Source organism: Lichenostomus cassidix, chromosome Z, assembly GCF_008360975.1.
Source record: "Lichenostomus cassidix isolate B80296 chromosome Z, HeHo_3.0, whole genome shotgun sequence".
NCBI lineage: Eukaryota > Metazoa > Chordata > Aves > Passeriformes > Meliphagidae > Lichenostomus > Lichenostomus cassidix.
This window is the reverse complement of record NC_139511.1, coordinates 31203320-31220694: the sequence shown is the minus strand read 5'-3', so window position 1 is coordinate 31220694 and position 17375 is coordinate 31203320. Positions and strand designations below refer to the sequence as shown.

At 40.4% G+C, this 17375-nt stretch overlaps 1 long non-coding RNA gene across 1 annotated transcript; it reads right to left on the bottom strand.

The window, feature by feature from the left end:
• Positions 1 to 1648: 1648 nt before the first annotated feature.
• On the bottom strand, positions 1649 to 16382 carry LOC146424651 (uncharacterized). The gene is made up of 4 exons (XR_014846796.1): positions 16196 to 16382; positions 8546 to 8630; positions 3177 to 3284; positions 1649 to 2274 (listed from the first exon to the last, which is right to left on the bottom strand). It is a non-coding gene; the product is annotated as an uncharacterized LOC146424651 (long non-coding RNA).
• Positions 16383 to 17375: the final 993 nt, after the last annotated feature.

Genomic DNA, 17375 nt, shown 5'->3' with positions numbered 1-17375 from the left:
TTATTCTCTTTTGGCAGGAGCTGAAATTCCAGTCACATGCTCATGCCCTTGGTACATAAATTTAAATATCTGAACTCAATAGTCTGATTAAGAGTAGTGCTGAACCCTTGTCTAAATGAACATAGAAAGCTATGAAGATGACCTGAATCTGAGTAGGGCAAAAAGTGATTGTACCTCATGCTGATCTGTGACTGTATCCAAGTCAGGAGTGCTGATGTGGGAATTTAAGTAGCACTTAATATGTTTTCCTGCTCAAAACCCTTGCTCACCCCATCCCTGCACGTCAATCTGTGCCTGGAAAAATTGTGTGTTTTAAAAGACTTTGAGAGACTTTTCCAGTTTTCCTGTTTTGCACCAGCTCACAAACTGTATGTATGCAGTGTAAACATACTGCATGGAACTGGACTAGTACTATTAAACACAGAAGCTCTTTCTCCAGGACAGCAAAGATATTATACAGCCCACATGAATATGATTTTCCCTGGCTTTCTCTGAATTCTACAATGGTTAACAGTTTGGTGGCTTAGGAGATCAGTTGTCTCAACTCTAGTTGTATCACCTTTTTATGCCTAATTGCTTTCCCATTTTTAAAAAAATTCCTAAATTTTTGGCTTAGATGTAACAAAAACATTAATTCACAAGTCAGGGTGTTATGAGGATGTTACTCTAACACAAAATCAAGCCTTCTTTTTTTGTCTTTTTTAAAAAAAAATTAATCTTGACTAGAGTTTTCCTTCATTTTTCTCCTCTTCTTAAAGGTACGACACAAATAAAGCCTTATTGGGGAGAGAAACAAAACCATAGATGACTAAATTGTAGAAAGATTAAAAAAGGGAGGGAAGTATCTGAGTTCCTTGCTACTGCATGGTTGCCAGTGCTACAGTTCACAGTGAAGTGTAAAAATCCAGAAGGGTATCAAAGCAGGAAAGAAGCAGAATGCAATGTAAAACTATGCTGAAATAAAAATAGTGTAACTGCACCAAACAAAGGGAGAGCCTTGCCTTGAACCTTGTTGCACTTGCATCTGAAATGGAGGGGGTTTGCAAAAAGGCAACAAAAATAATCAGAGCTGGGGAGATGGCTGCAGGTAGAGTTTGTCATATACCCAGTTCTGAGTTAAGCAAGAGTTGGAAAGCAGTGACAGAACAATCTTCAATGGAACAAGACGTCATAGGATACTTCAGGGTTTCTACTCCATCTTCCTCACCTTTTAAAAGTAGGGAGGGGACACTCAGTGACACTAAAAGGAATTGTTTGTTATTCAGTAGGTAGTGAACCTTTGGCATAAGATAATGTTGCTCTCACCCGTGCAAGGTTGAAAGCTTTCCTTACTGTGAAGGATCCAATCAGCTGAATGGCATGCTCTTAACTAGTCATTCAGCACACTTTACATACAAAGACTTGATTAAAAGGCGTATATTATGATTAGTTCCTTACGCTGTCAATGTAATACTGGTGCAACACTTTAAATTTCATTACCATATACACCTCCTCTGAGAAGGTTCTACAGCTTTTTCTTTCTATGCAAATTTATCTATGTCAATATAGGTAAAATCTTTCCTGAAAAAGCACAAATTATTCAAACTCCATCAGAAATAGGCAGTATAGCTCCTCTTTCAACCATTGGAAGCATAGTGGTGGTGTTTGCTTGTTATTTAAGAGGAAGTGCTTAAGGAAATGGAGGTGTGGTACCCTGTCAGCTTTTGTGTGGCTCCAATGCTTGCTTTATTTAGGGGCTGCTGGAATTGTGTTGCATTACCTCAAAATGGCTATCCATATGTTCAAATGTTGTGCATTTGTACAAACACAGTCCTGTGCTTAAATAAGGGCTTAAGCAGGTTTTGAAGCACAATTATCTCAGTTTGCCAGCATTCAGATGAATCTCTTTTGATTTTCTGGTATTTCCTATTGACTGTCTTAGGACCAAACTGAGCTGAGCTCTCGTGGTATTAAAGCCCCATGTTTCTGGTAGGGAAAGATGAAAATAGGATACACCTGCTGGCTTTTGGCCCCAGCTCGTAGCTTACCTGCCTTCTTGTACTTACACTTGGTTGAATCTACTTGGAAAGAACCAATCTGCCCAACTGGCTGAATAAATTCTATTTAAATGAACATCTTGGAGTAGCATTTTCTACAGAAATGGGGCTGGTCTATTTCCTAATTTTGCTGGCGGTGGGACCCAACATAGCTTCATGCCTGATGCTTCAGAAAACTTCTTATGCAAAGGAATGCTGGATTGTTGAACTTATAATCAAATCCAGGTTTCCCAGGTGCCTGGAAAGACAAATAAGTGATATCTTTATGTACATATGTAACCCTTTCTGCTTAGCTTTCATTTCTTCATCCCTGGAACAGCATTTTTCAGATCCTTCCCCAGTTTTTCTGGTGGTGTTACTTTTTTCTTTCTTCTTGAGAAGGTGAAGTGGAAATGACACTATTTAGGTCTTTAGTTCATGAAATAACTTGACTGATTTGATGAAACAGTTCCCACTGCTCTCTGAAGACTTTGAACCAAATCCTCACTTTCCTGGCATTGACAACAGAAGGCAAAAGACAATTACACCTGAGTTGCTGACAGATTCTGTAACCATCTGGCCCCTGAAGCCAAACCTGCTGTCAGCCCTGGGCTGAGAGACCCAGATGGACTGCAGAGGCCTGGTGACAAGGGAGCTGAATAGGAAACACCGTGAGAAATATTTCTTTTGTGACTTCAACAGGGAGGACATCAGGCTTTCTTCATATTGAAAGTGTGCAATGGGAAATGCTTTCCATATCAAGCTCTCCAGCATTCTGTAAATCTGCTAAGAAAGCCTACCTTTGCCAATCTTTAAGGATCATAAAGGAAATTTATTGTTCTATTATGCTTGCTTCTCTCAGACCAAGCAGGAGAAACATTAAGGAGGGATTGTCCTGCTAGCTGACAGTTATTAATTTCTTATGAGTGTTTGGAAGTCCAGATCATGTTTATATTCTCAGGCTGTATTATTTTTCCCATGGTTTTTGAGCTTTCCTCATGTTTCCTCAGAAGGGTTTCCTCTTAAGCTAAGCCATCATCAGTCATAGAAGAATTATCACAGCACAGCAGCTGTGCAGCTCATTGCACATCTAAGGCAGGCACCAAAAAGATTTTCCCTTAGACCAGCAAAGCTGTTTTCCTGAAGAAAAAGATACTGCACCTTCAAGTGTTCTGTTGCTCTGCTGGAGTTGACTCTTGTCACAGCTTGGATATTCACAGCTATCCACAGCTTGGAGAACTCATCCCAAGAGTGCTGTTCTCCCTATAACTTCAGTGAAAGAAATTTAAATGCATTATGATAATAGCAGTATCTGATAAATCTGCTGCAGATTGGCAGAGCTGCAGGGTTTAGCAGAGCAAATAGGCTGGCTTCAAAGAGCTGTAACTATGAGGAGGAAAGTCATAACTGTGGGAGGATAAATTCTATGCACAAAACCTGTGTGTTGTGAAAAGGCCCTACTCTCTCCTATGCTGTGCAGCCTTCTGGAAAACAAGGATGTGGTTTGCTTTGTCTCTTGAGTGGCTTGAGCTGAAGCAGTGTGCTGACCTCCCAGCCACTGGCCAGCAGAGGACAGAGGCAAGCTGTGCACAGGCATACAATTAATTGAGGCACTCCATCAGTACCAGCCACCAGGAACCATGTAGCTGGAAGGGAAAGCCCTGCTCAACCAGGCTACAAAGCAACAAAGGCAAAGCCACAGGTACAACAATGAGGTGTCTGCCATACGCAAACATTATGGTCTGGCTGGGGGCCTGGCCTGGAGGTAGTTTTGAAGCTGCCTCCTCATGTTTTTGGTCCTCCTTATGTTCTGATGATAGAGCAGACTAGCCGCTTTCTCATCGCTCTGGGACCAACTATGAAATCAAGCCTCTTGGAGGAGGTGAAAATACCTCCAGGATTTCACAGGAATATTTATGGCAGGTGGATCCTGCAGATTTGCCATGCATGTCCTTCATAAGCAAACTGTGGTATGGTGGGAGATAGGGGATGAACAATGCTGGAGCCTGCCATATCCTGTTTGTGTCCTGTTTGGGAGAAATGTTGCCCAAATTGCTAAGACAGGTACTCCAGTCTGTACCACTGCTGGGAGAAGAGAGTCAACAGCTCTTCGCAGAAACCTTGGTGATGACAGCTGCTTTTCACCCATTAAGCCTGTGCATGTAATCTGAACCAAAAATGGACTTGCTCTTAGCACTCTTTAAACAGAAATCATATCTAGCTCATTACAGTTGTTGTGGCTAATAATCACTGACAGATGTCTGAATAAAACCAGAAAACAGCAACACAGCAGAGGAGTGGGGGTATGTGTGCTCCCTTTGGTGACCAAGTTCTGTGTGTCACTTCAGTGGGGGGCACTGAGCCTGTACTGTGATTATAAATAGCACACCTCTGTTTCTGTTTTGAAGTATCTCCATATGGGAGTGAAGAGATACTGAAAGCTACCCTAGATTCTCCAGTCTGTTGTTGGCATTGCTCCCAGAATGCAGCCTGCTGAAACACTGATTTTACCATTACAGAAATGTTGCAGTCATTGCTTATCAAAGAATGAACAATTTTTATTTTCCAATTAAATAAATACGTGTAATGTTTCTTGCAACTAGAACTGAGTATAATGAAGAGACAAAACTGAAATAATGGGAGATATTTTTGACATGTTGATATGTTTAGCCTTAGTCATCTGCCCTTAATGTTTATACACTAGGCTTTGGGAGCCAAAGTTATAACAGAAAATGTAGGAAATTGAAATAATGAAATAAAAAAAAAAATCACCTATGAGGGTAATCTCCCATGCTTTTTTTTTTTTTTTTTTTTTGCCAGTGTCTGTAAATTCTACCCATACTGAGATAAGATAATTGGAAAAAGAGAGGACTGTGAGCTTGAAGTCTCACAAAACACTGTTTAAACTACCTCCCTTGATTACAAAATTTTCATTTCTTCAGTTGCTTGGTGACATAAATCATCCCATCGTGGTTAGAGAAAACAGACATGGAATTCATGCAACTTCCTACATTTCAAATTGTATATTTGATTGCTGTGTTTATAATCTGTGTAAATAGCCTAAATCACCGTTTAAAGAGGACAAGCAGCATAATATGGAATAATTCTTGGTGTGCATACAAACACCTTGAAAATCTGCATAGATTTCAAAGCAATTAATGAATAAAGGTTCTTGATTCTAGTCAGCTTTAATGAACTCTCTTTTATTAAAGCACTGATTAGTCCTGCTCTGGTGGTAGGAGATAACTAGAAAAGGCCAGTTAGACCCAGAAGTATGAAAGGATCTGGAAAATCACATTGGAGGTTAGACCCAGGAGAAAACTAACTGGCTAATTTGCATCCTATCAGATCAATTATCATCAGTGGTCTAGTAAGAATGCTGTCTGCTGGGCACTACAAATGCTTTCAAGAACCAATTGGAAAGTGATAACAGGAGTGCACACTGCAATTGTGCACACTTTTTGTCACTTACTGGTGGAATGGCTTTGACTAAATGGTAGGGAACCATACTGCCTAGTGATGGATACAGCACATTTAAATTACTTTTGTTAACAAACTCTCAGCCTTCTGGATTACTTATACTTGCTGTAGAAGTGTGCAGAGAAACAATCACCTTTCCCACAAATTAGTTTTGGCCAGCTTTGGTTCATGACTGATTGCAGGATTTTGCATCAGTCTGCTGGACTACACAAATAGCAGGAGTTTGTTAACAAGGTAGCAAAGTGAAAGTGGGATTATTTTGATATATGGTCTCTCTGTACAGTTGGGGTCTTTTTTATCAACTAGTACAAAGAAAGAAGGTCAGGAGTACTAGAAATGCCAATCCAGTGGCACACAGGTGAAGGCTCTCACCAAAATTTAAGTGTTAATCAGTGTCACTATGTTTTCTAAGGACTGCAAAAGTCCAACTCTGAGGACCTAGGCAGAAAAGGAGATTTAGTCACCTTCTCCCTGTGTGTGCAAATCCTTTCCTTCTTGCATTGTGCATGTCCACTGTAGTGGAACTTAACAATTACATGCTTGTGCCACATCAGTTCCAGCTGTTCAGTACTTGAATGTGAAGCTGAACACCTGAAAGCCTGCAGTTTCTTTTTTTAGTGTGCCTAAGTGGCGGTGAAGTTAATGGCTACCTATAAGTTGTTAGAGGTTATCAGGGTATTTGAAGGCTGAATTCTGCTCTGTATAATGCATAAGGAAGAGATGGTCCAGCCACAAAAGTTCTGATAAGTAGCATGTGGTCTGTAGTTGTTAAAAATTTTGGTTTCAGTGATTAGTTTGGCATTGAATTCCAAATACCAAAGTCTCACAATTTTTGGAAGTCATATGCCTTGTCCAGTCCCTAGGATTTCCTACCATCATGGCAAATCCTTTATGTGTATGTCGTGTCCTCCATGCATTTGCTATCTGTGAGTCCCATAGAGGAACAGAAACAGAAATGTGTGTGGAAAACCACAGTGAAACCCATGTGGGTTATGGCTTTCTTTCTTGTTGAGTCTGAAAAGTGTCCTGATGTTTTTGGACTAGTGATTTAGGGAAGAAATACTTGACAACAGAATTTTTCCTGTTAGAGCTAAATCTCAACCTTTTGGTTTGTTTCAGTACACCTGCAGCTGAAAGAGGTATCCCATTGCATGTGTTATGAGAGCTGTTTGTCAACACTCATCTCTGGCAGGGAAAGAAAATGTCCTTGTTGGATCTTTGACAATTTAGTTTCTTTCACAATAATTATATCCCCACATGTTAAATCAGTGTAGTTGATTTCCTGTTTTGCTCCCCTTTACATTTCCTTTCCATTTCAGAAGTTACAAGGCTGTGTAAAGACTTGGATTTTCTCTCTTTGGTAAATAGCTATGTACGCAATCTGGTTAAATCAGGAGAAAAACTGCAATCCTAATTACCTGTCTGAGCCACCTATTCAGACTAAAAAAAAGTTTGTATGAGAAGTGATTAATACTTAATTTACTTAAGCAATTTGGGAGCTCTCCAAATTAGTTTTGGAGAGGTCTGGGAGATGCCTGCCTTTTCTGTTACTTTTACATTTCTGGAAAGGTGCCATGTCTTCCATTATTGTTTCTGACACAGAAAAAGTCAGGCAGCTCAAACTGTACTAAAACTGAAGATGCTTAACTGAGAGGCATGGGCTGTATTCTGAGAAAATTGCATCTATTTTGTACAAAGACTTCCTCAGAAAGTGTCTGGGTGGCAATTTAAAAAATCAGATCCAAGAAGGTATCAAGACACTGGAATCCCATATAATATATACCATCCCACAAAAAACTTGTGAACCTCAGCTGGAAGCAAGAGGAGATAGTAGAAATCAGTCCTGGCAATGGACTCCAAGCATTCACAGAATATGGCTGTTAAACAGAACCTCAAGGACCAAAGTACTGTCAGGTTTGTTGGTGATTTTGGTCTTGGACTTGTTTGTTCGTTTGTCCAGCTCCTGAATTTGCACATGATGTGCACAGGTTCTGTGGGCTCTGTCTCTGATCCTCAGGACTATTCAGGTTTTGGACTATAATTGATAATATCTCTATTCTAATGTGTATATGAGAACCAAGATTTAAATACCTTTGAGCTTTTCTGTCACAAAGAAATCTGGAAACAGAGGTAACAATTCTTCTGCTCTCATAGACTGATGAGAAAATTATGAGGCACTTGGATTCTCTAGTAATGGAGAACATATGACTTCCTGGCGATAATGAGAGGAACCAGGACACCCAAAATTTGCTGCTTAGATGGATTGCTTTTTATCAGTTTTGTTATACTTTCAAACACCTGCCCATATGTATATTTTAAAAAAACCTTACAAAGTGTGATTGGGCAGCAATGTCCATTTTATATCTGCACAGGCTATTCCCAAATATTCCTCTAGGGAGCAAACGCCATGTTTCTGATCTCACCTCAATTAACTCCCTTTCTTCAGAGCTGCCCTGCTCCTTGTCTAATTGTGTGCAAAGTATTAGAGGAAAGGGAGATTGTCGTACTATTGGAATACTATTTTAGGAGTAGAGAAGATTCTGTTAATGAAAACACAGTGACTGCAGACAGTCTGTATCATATAACTCCGTACTTCACTGACATTTTCTCAGTTTTTTTGTGTGGCTCCAAAAGGGCAGACTTGTGTTTGCATTATCTGTATCCAATTGACCATACTGCACTGGGGAGTGATTCTTAAACTTCTAGCATAACCTCCAGGAACATGCCATAATCCTAACTCATTTGTGGGACTAACTGGTGAATAGTTTCAGAGTTATTCTTTGTTGTCAGATCAAATCCACTAAAACTACAAGACAGACAGGATGTTGCCTTTACTTTTAGAAGCCTCAGCTACTAGAAAATTTTAATTACCTTGGTTTGCTCCACTAACCTAACTTAGGTTGCAGGCTTTCTGACTGTGAAGCATGAAATACGTGCACTTAGGAGATTCTGCATTTCTGTTTGTTCCCTCTGATCAAAGGAATATAGTAGCCAGCTGAATCCTAGCAGAAAGCTTTTTGAGAAATCCTTGCCAATTCAGCTGCACTAACCATTAATAACTGGACGATTGTCTTCAGACAACATGGAGTTGATCAGAAAATCATGAACTCTTTTTCACACTCTACCAACAACCATCTGAAAAACACAAAATGATGAAAGTTTCTTTTCCTATGTGAAGCTTTAAACATTCACTATCACAAAGACGGTGAAAACTTTTTATCTTGGTGCATGCTTTATAGATGATCCTGAAGGCAAAGATCTTTTTGAATGTTGTAAATTGAAAGAGTGGAGCATATTCTACAGACCTTACTAATCAGATTATAGAAAGTACACTTGGATTTGGTCATACAGATTACAATCGGATTTAATTTAAAAAAAACCCAACCAAAATATTTTGAAAAAAATGTTTTGTCAAGCTTTCAAAAAGGAGAGAAGTTTCATCTCAGGAATTCCTTCCTTGAAGTCAGCTGCTTTGTGTGTTAACTTATTTTATCTCATCCACTCTGCAGCAGCCCTTCCCATATGACTTCTCTTTGTGGTGATAGGGATGTTGCCAGTACCATGTGCCCTCATCCCTTCATCCAGCCCTGGGAGTTTCCCCTTCCAGCTCCCCTTTAGGAACTTTGGCTGCTTCTCCATGCTCCAGAAGTACCACAATGTATGGAGCTGCTGCTTTGGGATATGATGTCCCAGAGCTACTGTTCTGCAGACAGAGATACATGTCTAACCTAGCTGATGTGCACTCTTTAGATGGCCCAGAAAAGCCCACAGTAGATTTGGAAAGTAGGAAAGTCACAGTATTCATTGCAGACACTGAATTGTTTGGAGCTTTCTCTGATACCAACAGTTATGTGGACTTACAATTTATTTTTTTATTTGAGTCTCTGGCAGCATTTTGTCTGGCATAAGTTTCAAATATGCCTCTCTCACTACAGAATGGGCTGCACATTCCTCTTTATTTTTTCCCCAGTCTTATGTTTCTGCAGTTTTATGTAGACCTGCAGCAGCTGCTGTCCCATACTTGGAAGTAATTTCCCACGTTAATTTATAGGTGTCAAATACTTGCTGTTTAAGTCAGCATATAACCCTTCTTTATTGGCAGTGACAAGTGAGTGCACATGAGTTATCCCATTAACCTCAATGAAGCATCACTTCAATGATACTAATTTTAGCAATGGCAGGTGGAAAATATTGTTTATTTTTGAGTTAAAATGCCTCAGATTTTCATCTTGTTTTTTTCTCTTTTTTTCTGAGGGAATTTTGGAAAGTAGAATAGTTTTAAAGCATATTTATTTCAAAGAGCAGCCACACAGTGAATAGTGTCATTGTGTCACAGTCTGCTTCAGGAAATCTTCGGGACACAATGGTAGTGTTTCTTCCATTACTGAATGTCTCCTTATAAAACCATTCAAAATTAGAACTTGTATTAAAAAGAATCCTTTCATGCAGGTTTTGGAGAAGTCTTTTAACTCAAAATCTTCCTCTGACGTTTTTAATCCAAACTGAGCCTTTATTCCTGTTCACTTGAAAGAAAAGAAAATGTTCTCCCCTTACATTCTACCTGTTCTCACTTTTTCCACTTGAAATGAGCTATCTTTCGTTGCACAAAACCAGTTTTCTGTCCTGGGTGCATATGCAGTACTTGTAAAGCTGCTTGTTACATCGCCATCTAGTGATTTAAAATCACTGTAAAACTTACCTGAAGATGTTTCACTAATGGCCAAGTCACAAAGTTGAAGATCCTTACTTGCCAGTGCAGCTGCCTGTCCTTATGTGTGGAATGTCTAACCAAACATGAGAATTTTCCAAGAATTTGAAAAATTAATCTTTCCTGTCTGTGTATTTTTATAAAAAATGGATGCAAGTGGAGGGAGGATATATGCCAGAAAGCCTTGAGTATAGAGTTAAAAAAAGTACTAATATATCCTTTTAAAGAAGTATTGATTTGGTGTACTGAAGCATAGTAACACTAAATGGAAATTACCTGTGCATTTGCAGGTTGGAGGTCTCCTCCATTCTGTTTGATTTTTAATACAACCTGTGTTATCTGTTTTTGTATTCTGTTCCTGTGTTGAGTGTTCATACTAAGTAACAGTTAAGAAGGCATGGGAAACAAATGTACAGTATGCTTTTAAAACATAGTAGAATTGCCTGGCCAGAACAAGGTTACTTTTTTCTCTGCCAGTTATAAAGTGAGCAACTGTGGGATGGTCATGTATGCATGGTCTTCACATTTGTAGAGGTGGGTAAAATATTGCAGAAGACCAGGTACTGCTTTTGATGTAGACACGTGGTAGCACAGGCACATAGGAAGTTTGGGGGCTCTTCTTTACTGCATGCTTCAAAACAAGCAACAGGTGTTAAGCATATCTGATTCTCTGCTTTTATTATTCATAGATGTGCTGAATGGGCAAGGACATAATTTCTAATCAGAAAGATCCACAGCCCTTTTACTTCTTGCAACATGATAATTTCTTACTCTTCATATCTCTCTGTGTTCTGCATCTGTTTACGTGTTGTAAGAGCCATTTTCACTAGGAGGTGCCAACAGTGACAGGTTCGTCAGCCTGTGGATAGCAGAGAGAGTTTTGCTCAGATGATGTCTGAAAAATTTATGTCTGAAATAAAATGGATGTGCCAGCCATTTATTATTTTGTTGGTGCCAGATCTGCTTCAGAAAGCTTGCTTTACACAAGCATATTGCCCAGCTTTAAGATACTCATTATATATTTTAGTTCATTAGATTTACATCCTCTTTGTTGACATAGGCATTGTTGACACTGTTGATCAATGTAATCTGATTTTCAAGCTGGAATCTATATTTGCTTGTATAAATGGTGCAGGAAACACTGATTGCAAAAACCGGGGAGAATTTTCTGAAAGAAGTCAGTACAAATACCTGCTCTTTTTTTAATCCTAGTTCTAATGACACTAAGAAAGTAATTTATATGAGGTTCCCTTGCAAGCCAGAAGAAGAGGCAGGAAATAAGAAGTTATCAAATACTGATGTGTTATCTCTACTGAACATATGAAAGGGAGTTTCACAAGCCATCTGGAAATTTAAATCTGGGGTTCCTTCCATCCCGACCAGTCAAGCAGCTACTTCCATGTCCTTTCAGTGAAGTATTAAGAATGTCTCCACTCCCTTGAGCACTAAGATGACTCTATAAATCACACACATCCCCATATACTGAGACAATTTGTCCCTATGTGAGCAGAAGCTTTAAAACTCACAAATTAAATATCTTTTTATTTTATGTCTGTGCAATGCTAATTACTGATAAGCTGACTGCACTGGTGACTTGTATTACTGTGTAGGAGTCATCAATTTACCTCAGTAACACACCGAGTAGAGAACAGAGACAGGTTTTTGTTCCTTGGGCTCTATTATGGATTTAGTACTATGCCACGTGACTTTATTACTTTGTCCTCAGGAATAAATATTACCATAATTTGGACTGTGCATATATAGATTTAGTTCATCCTCACATGAGAGATCAGAAAGATATCCTGACTTTAGATGCTGTTTATGGTAGAGAGGTTTTGATAGACTTTTGTTCATAGCATGATGAAGGTCACAGACAGAAGAAAACAACACTAATGACTTGCAGTCATTCTAGAGATGATCTGATTTTTGCTATGACAGTTTAAGGTCCTTCAGGAAGTCCAGCACAGCTGAAGAATACTCTTCGGTCTGAAAAACCGCATTTCTGTCCTGTTCAGAGCCAAGACTGAGGACAACTCTTCTCCCCATTATATTCTCCACTGAAGCTCATTAATGTTTTGTCTGTAGTTGCTGTTTTTCCTCAGCTGTGTATTTTAGATTCTTTCTTTTCTGTTGCCCTGTGAAATCAGTAGGTCTCTGTACTGACTACTGTCCATGAGTTACAGAGTAGGGACCCATGGAGCTGTCCAAAATTTCTTCAAAAATAGCAGGGTAGTTTCACAGAAGTATAGAATCTAAGAATTGTTTAGGATGGGAAAGACCTTTAAGATCATCGAGTCCAAACATTAAACCGACACTGCTGAGTCCACCACTAAACCATGTCTGTAAGTGCAGTAATCTACATGTCTTTCAAATATCTCCAAGAATGGTAGCTGCACCACTTCCCTGGGCCAACTGTTCCAATGATTAACTATTCTTTCAGTGAAGAGATTTCTCTTAGTATTCAAATTGAATCTCCCATAGTGCATATCTTGAGGCCATTTCTCCTTGTCCTATTGCTAATTTCATGGGAGAAGAGCCAACCCCACCTGGTTGCACTCTCGGGCAGTTGTAGAGAATGATAAGGACTCCCCCGAGCCTTCTTTTCTCCAGGCTAAATACTCCCAGCCGCCTCAGCCAATTCTCATAAGACTTGTGCTCTAGATGCTTTCTAGATACTTAACTGATCTCCTTTTGACATGATCCAGCAGGTCTTTGTGCTTCTGGCTGCATTATTGTCTAAGAATGGAGAGTGTTTGACTCGTTTTCTGTTGTTGTGGCACTCTTAAAGACTGTAGAACGATTTCTGTAGGAGTTCTCAAGCACTGAATAATATGCTTGCGCAGCCTTTTTTAGAGGAACAGATTGGTATTTGGCAGCATTATTTTGCCCTCTCTTTTTCACAAATCTTTTAGAACTGAGCTCTAAAGAGATGACCTGAGAATTTACCCTGCAGCCAAATTTAGATGGAGTTGGCCTGTGTGGTTCTAAATGCTGTTGCAAGGCAGGGATGGAACACATTTCATTTTCTTTTGAATCCCAGCTAAAAACTAAGATATATTTGTGGTCCTGTTCTGTTGTACGAAAGCAAATTTTTACGGTTATTTTTCATTGTCCACCCAGAAATGTTTTAGCAGATCTGTGTGTTTCTAAGCCAACTTTAGATTGGCTCTTCTTGTTTTTTTAAGATCTTATTAGTGAAAGAAATAGCTTATTTCATGATACTGAAATTGGTATTCATATCACACATTTGAACTTATTCTCCTTATAAGGTATGTGGTATTAGCTGGAGAGGGACATCACTCTATAAATAGCTTAAGTTCAAAGGAATGAAGAAATAAACATCAATGCCTCTTCTCCCAAAAAGTGAAAGGAGCGTCTTCATTGAGTGGTTTTCTGATCAGCAAATAAAACCAAATTATTGCATTATCTTTGATGGGGCCTCAATCTACAGAAGTAGCAGTGCTTTTAAAGTACTTGATGACCTTTGCTTTGCTGTTAATTTCATCTGAGACTGTAAGCAAAATTTAAAAAAAGGTCTATCCATGATGGATAGTTCTGTCCTGAGCAGTTCCACTCAGTGGTCTAGCAACCATCAGACATTTTGCCTTTGTGTACATTGAATCATGATGCATGAAGGTGATTCTTGGAACCTTGCAATGTAAGCACCCAATACATTAATTTTGAGAGGTGTGGATCCTTTCTCCTCCATTGACCATTCCATGAAATTAGCTGTTAAAAGTACACTTTCAGGGCAGGTCACTTTGTGTCACTTTGGCCATTTGTAAACCTTAACATTTGTTGGAGTGACGCTGAGAGTCACTAGGCATGATCAAATACAAGTGTAAGAATTTGGAGTTGTTTCCTGTGGTAAGGTGGCTTACTGCCATTGCTTTTGATTCATATTAAATGAGCATCATGTTTCATACCCAATAATGTTGAAATTATTGGGACTTCCACAAACCTTTGGTTTACCTACTTACAACCATCCATTATTCATGTTTGGAGTCCTTTTTACTTATGAAACTTTTTACTTATGAAATATGGTTACACTGGCATGCAGTAAAAAACTGCTTGATGCACCATCATATCAGAAGAATTTGCAGTGCAAAAAATTGTATGGTATACCTGTTACAGAAACTCATGTACTGAGGCTCCTGTCAGTCAGAATTCCACTGAACACGATCTAAAAATGTAGTTCCATAAGGGGTGATCCGATTCAAATACGGTTTTGTTAAGCATGACAACGTGAGGGGAAGTAGGAGGACTCCTGAGGTCATGAGAGAAGTCTGTCAGAGAATCAGCTCTGCTCTCTCCTTCTTCCTGTGCTTCTTTTTATTCCCAATGCATTTCAATTTCCTCTCCCAATGCATAATTCTGTCAGCTTAAGCTGATGGACTACAGCAAGAAGGAAGGTTGTGAAAAGGAAAATGGCTGAGAAAAAAATAACATGAAACATCTTGGCAGCTTGGGGATTATTATACTATACAAAAATAGTAAGTAAGGAGCTGCTATGCAAGAATAAAGTGATTTGTAATAGAATGTAGCTAACATCTTAATTTAAAGGAGAGAAAGACAGAAGGGCACAATTAGTGAACTGCAGGCAATACAAATTTAAATTACAATATTATTCATTAACTAACAGGATTTTGCTAGCATTTCTTTAATCAAGGCATTTTTAGCTTAAGTCTAGCAGATGGTGTATCTTGTAGTTCACAGTAAGAGACTAGCCATTATCTTGAACAACCAGGTCTGAAGACATTTGGAGCTAATATACATGATTAGAGTTAGAATTTCATGGGGTAATTTTTTGTGTCCAGCCAAGGTTGCACCAGCACTATCAGAGAGATCAGGCTGGGCTCCTAAAAAGATTTCTTTGGGTAAAAGTGAGGTTAGAGCTATAGAGAGATAAAACTCTCATCGGAACAAATGTACTGGCTGAGACCATTACAGCTGTGACACCCTTTCTGCAACACTGTGAAAAGTTTATTTGTCTCAGATATGAGATTATCTGTTTGCGAAAGAGATCACACATCATGAAATGAGATGGGGAGGTGAGGTCAGAAACCAAACAAAGTGGTGTCATCGACTCAGGCTGGTGCCCCTAATAGAATATAATATCACTTTCTGGAAATACTGAGATCACCACATGAGCACTGTTACGAAATGGAATTTAGGGTAGACATATTCAAAAGCAATTAAATTCCATTTTTAAATGTGTCTCAGTAGTAGCACTTCTCTGGAACTCCTCTGTTCTTCTTCACCACACATCTTAAAATTTTATTCAGTACAACTGATGGTAAATGTAAGTCATTCATGACCATGGAATCTCAACAACTGAAAGTTTAGATGTTTTGAATTTTCTTAGCGTATTGTTGACAACACTGTTGAGGGGCTTCCATTGTCTGGTAATTTACATTTTACATTGGCAAGTAACTGCACTTTAACATGCACACTGATTTGATCCCTGTAAATTCGCTCTTCTTCTGGCTCTCTACTCTTCTGGGAGAGCTGCTGTGCTGAGATCTGACTCCAAGTCACAATGCTTGCTAGTACTGTAGGTTTCTCTCAGTCCACAGAAAACACTTGACTTCTGAGCGCCTTAAAGTGACCAAGTGTTGGACATCAGTGAGAGCAGTGAGTGGTCCCCTGCCCCTGTTCCGTACTCACCTGCTGTGGGATCACTGCAGGACTAAGGCCACCCAGCTGCCCACACGGTGTCTCAGGAGAAGAGCATTGCCAGAGCCACAACCCACCGCTGCTGCAATACAACGTGCCAGCACAGATTCATTTTTCAGAATAAGCTCTGTTTTCCACCGTGGAAAATTTCTAGTGAGTTGCATCTTGTGAGTAGATCTATGCTGGGTATGTAAGGAAGGAACATTAAAAGGCCCTTTGAGCTGGAGCGACACAATCGCTCCCTCCTAAGCTTCCTTTCCCAGGACTTCTGCCAAGGCAGATGGAGGAGGGCTAGCGGGACTCTCTATATGCTTACTTTGCTCCTTTGCTGGTCGTTCCCCACGGTTTCTCTCATGGTTTCCCAGCCCCTCAGCTTTCCACAGCAAGAAGGCGGCGAGGTGCGCGCTGCGGTGTGTGCGGGCTGTCCCGCAGGCCGCGGCTGGGGAATGCTGTGGCCAGTAGATGGCATCAGCAGCACAGGCCGGCTCCGGGCACCCGGCACAGCCTCCTAAGCTCCAGGCACCCGGCACGGCCTCCTAAGCTCCAGGCGGCCTCCTTGGCTCCGGGCGCCCGGCACAGCCTGCTAAGCTCCAGGCACCCGGCACGGCCTCCTAAGCTCCAGGCACCCGGCACGGCCTCCTAAGCTCCAGGCACCCGGGACGGCGTCCGCAGGCTGCGCTCCTCCGGGAGCCAACCCGCGGCTCAGCGGGATGCCCTCAGCGTGGGCCGCACCTGCGGACACTCCGGGGCAGCTCCTCAGCCTGCACGCTGCACACAGGAGGCTTCTGAGCCGAGCTTGGTCGTGCTGGGTTCAACCTGACCCCTGGTGGCACGACTGGGACCGCTCCAGGCGTTTGGGAAGGGTCACGAGAGGTGGAAGCGTCAGCATGTAAATTTGACAGAACTGGGGGCAGCTATGCCGTGGGCTTTAGAAATAATTAAAGGAACAACAACACGGGTGAGCTGTCTGTTCCAACATACAACTGATCTAGTCTTTTATAATCCAGGCAGCACTTCTGAGGCAGGTCTCTTCTCAGAACAGGGTCTGGTACTAGTAACTCGTTTCTGTTTGCTCAGCTTTTGCCGTAGAAAAAGCTAGCTGGGTGCTAAATCAGATTGCTTCCCAGGCAACCCCTGATGCCAGCAAGGGTAGAGATCAGTGCTTTGAATTGTCTTCTACAATGAGGGAGACTACATTAGTGTTTCCTAGAAGGGTAGAGACACAAGCCAGCCATGTCAGGTGTTACTGCAGATATCACTTACATATGACAGACTTGTATGAGGCCTGAATACAAGTTTAGTGACCATTAGAAGGAAAATACAGATAATCTTGCTGCATGCTTCTCCACAATGGGTTTTGACTCGCATTAGTAAAATTCTACTAGGACAAAAATGAGATCCATAACTTGTGAAGTAGGTGTTTGGAAAAAAGAGGATACGATAATATACTCTAGAAAAAGACCAAGCTAAGTTCTTCATCTAGCAGATTATGCTTT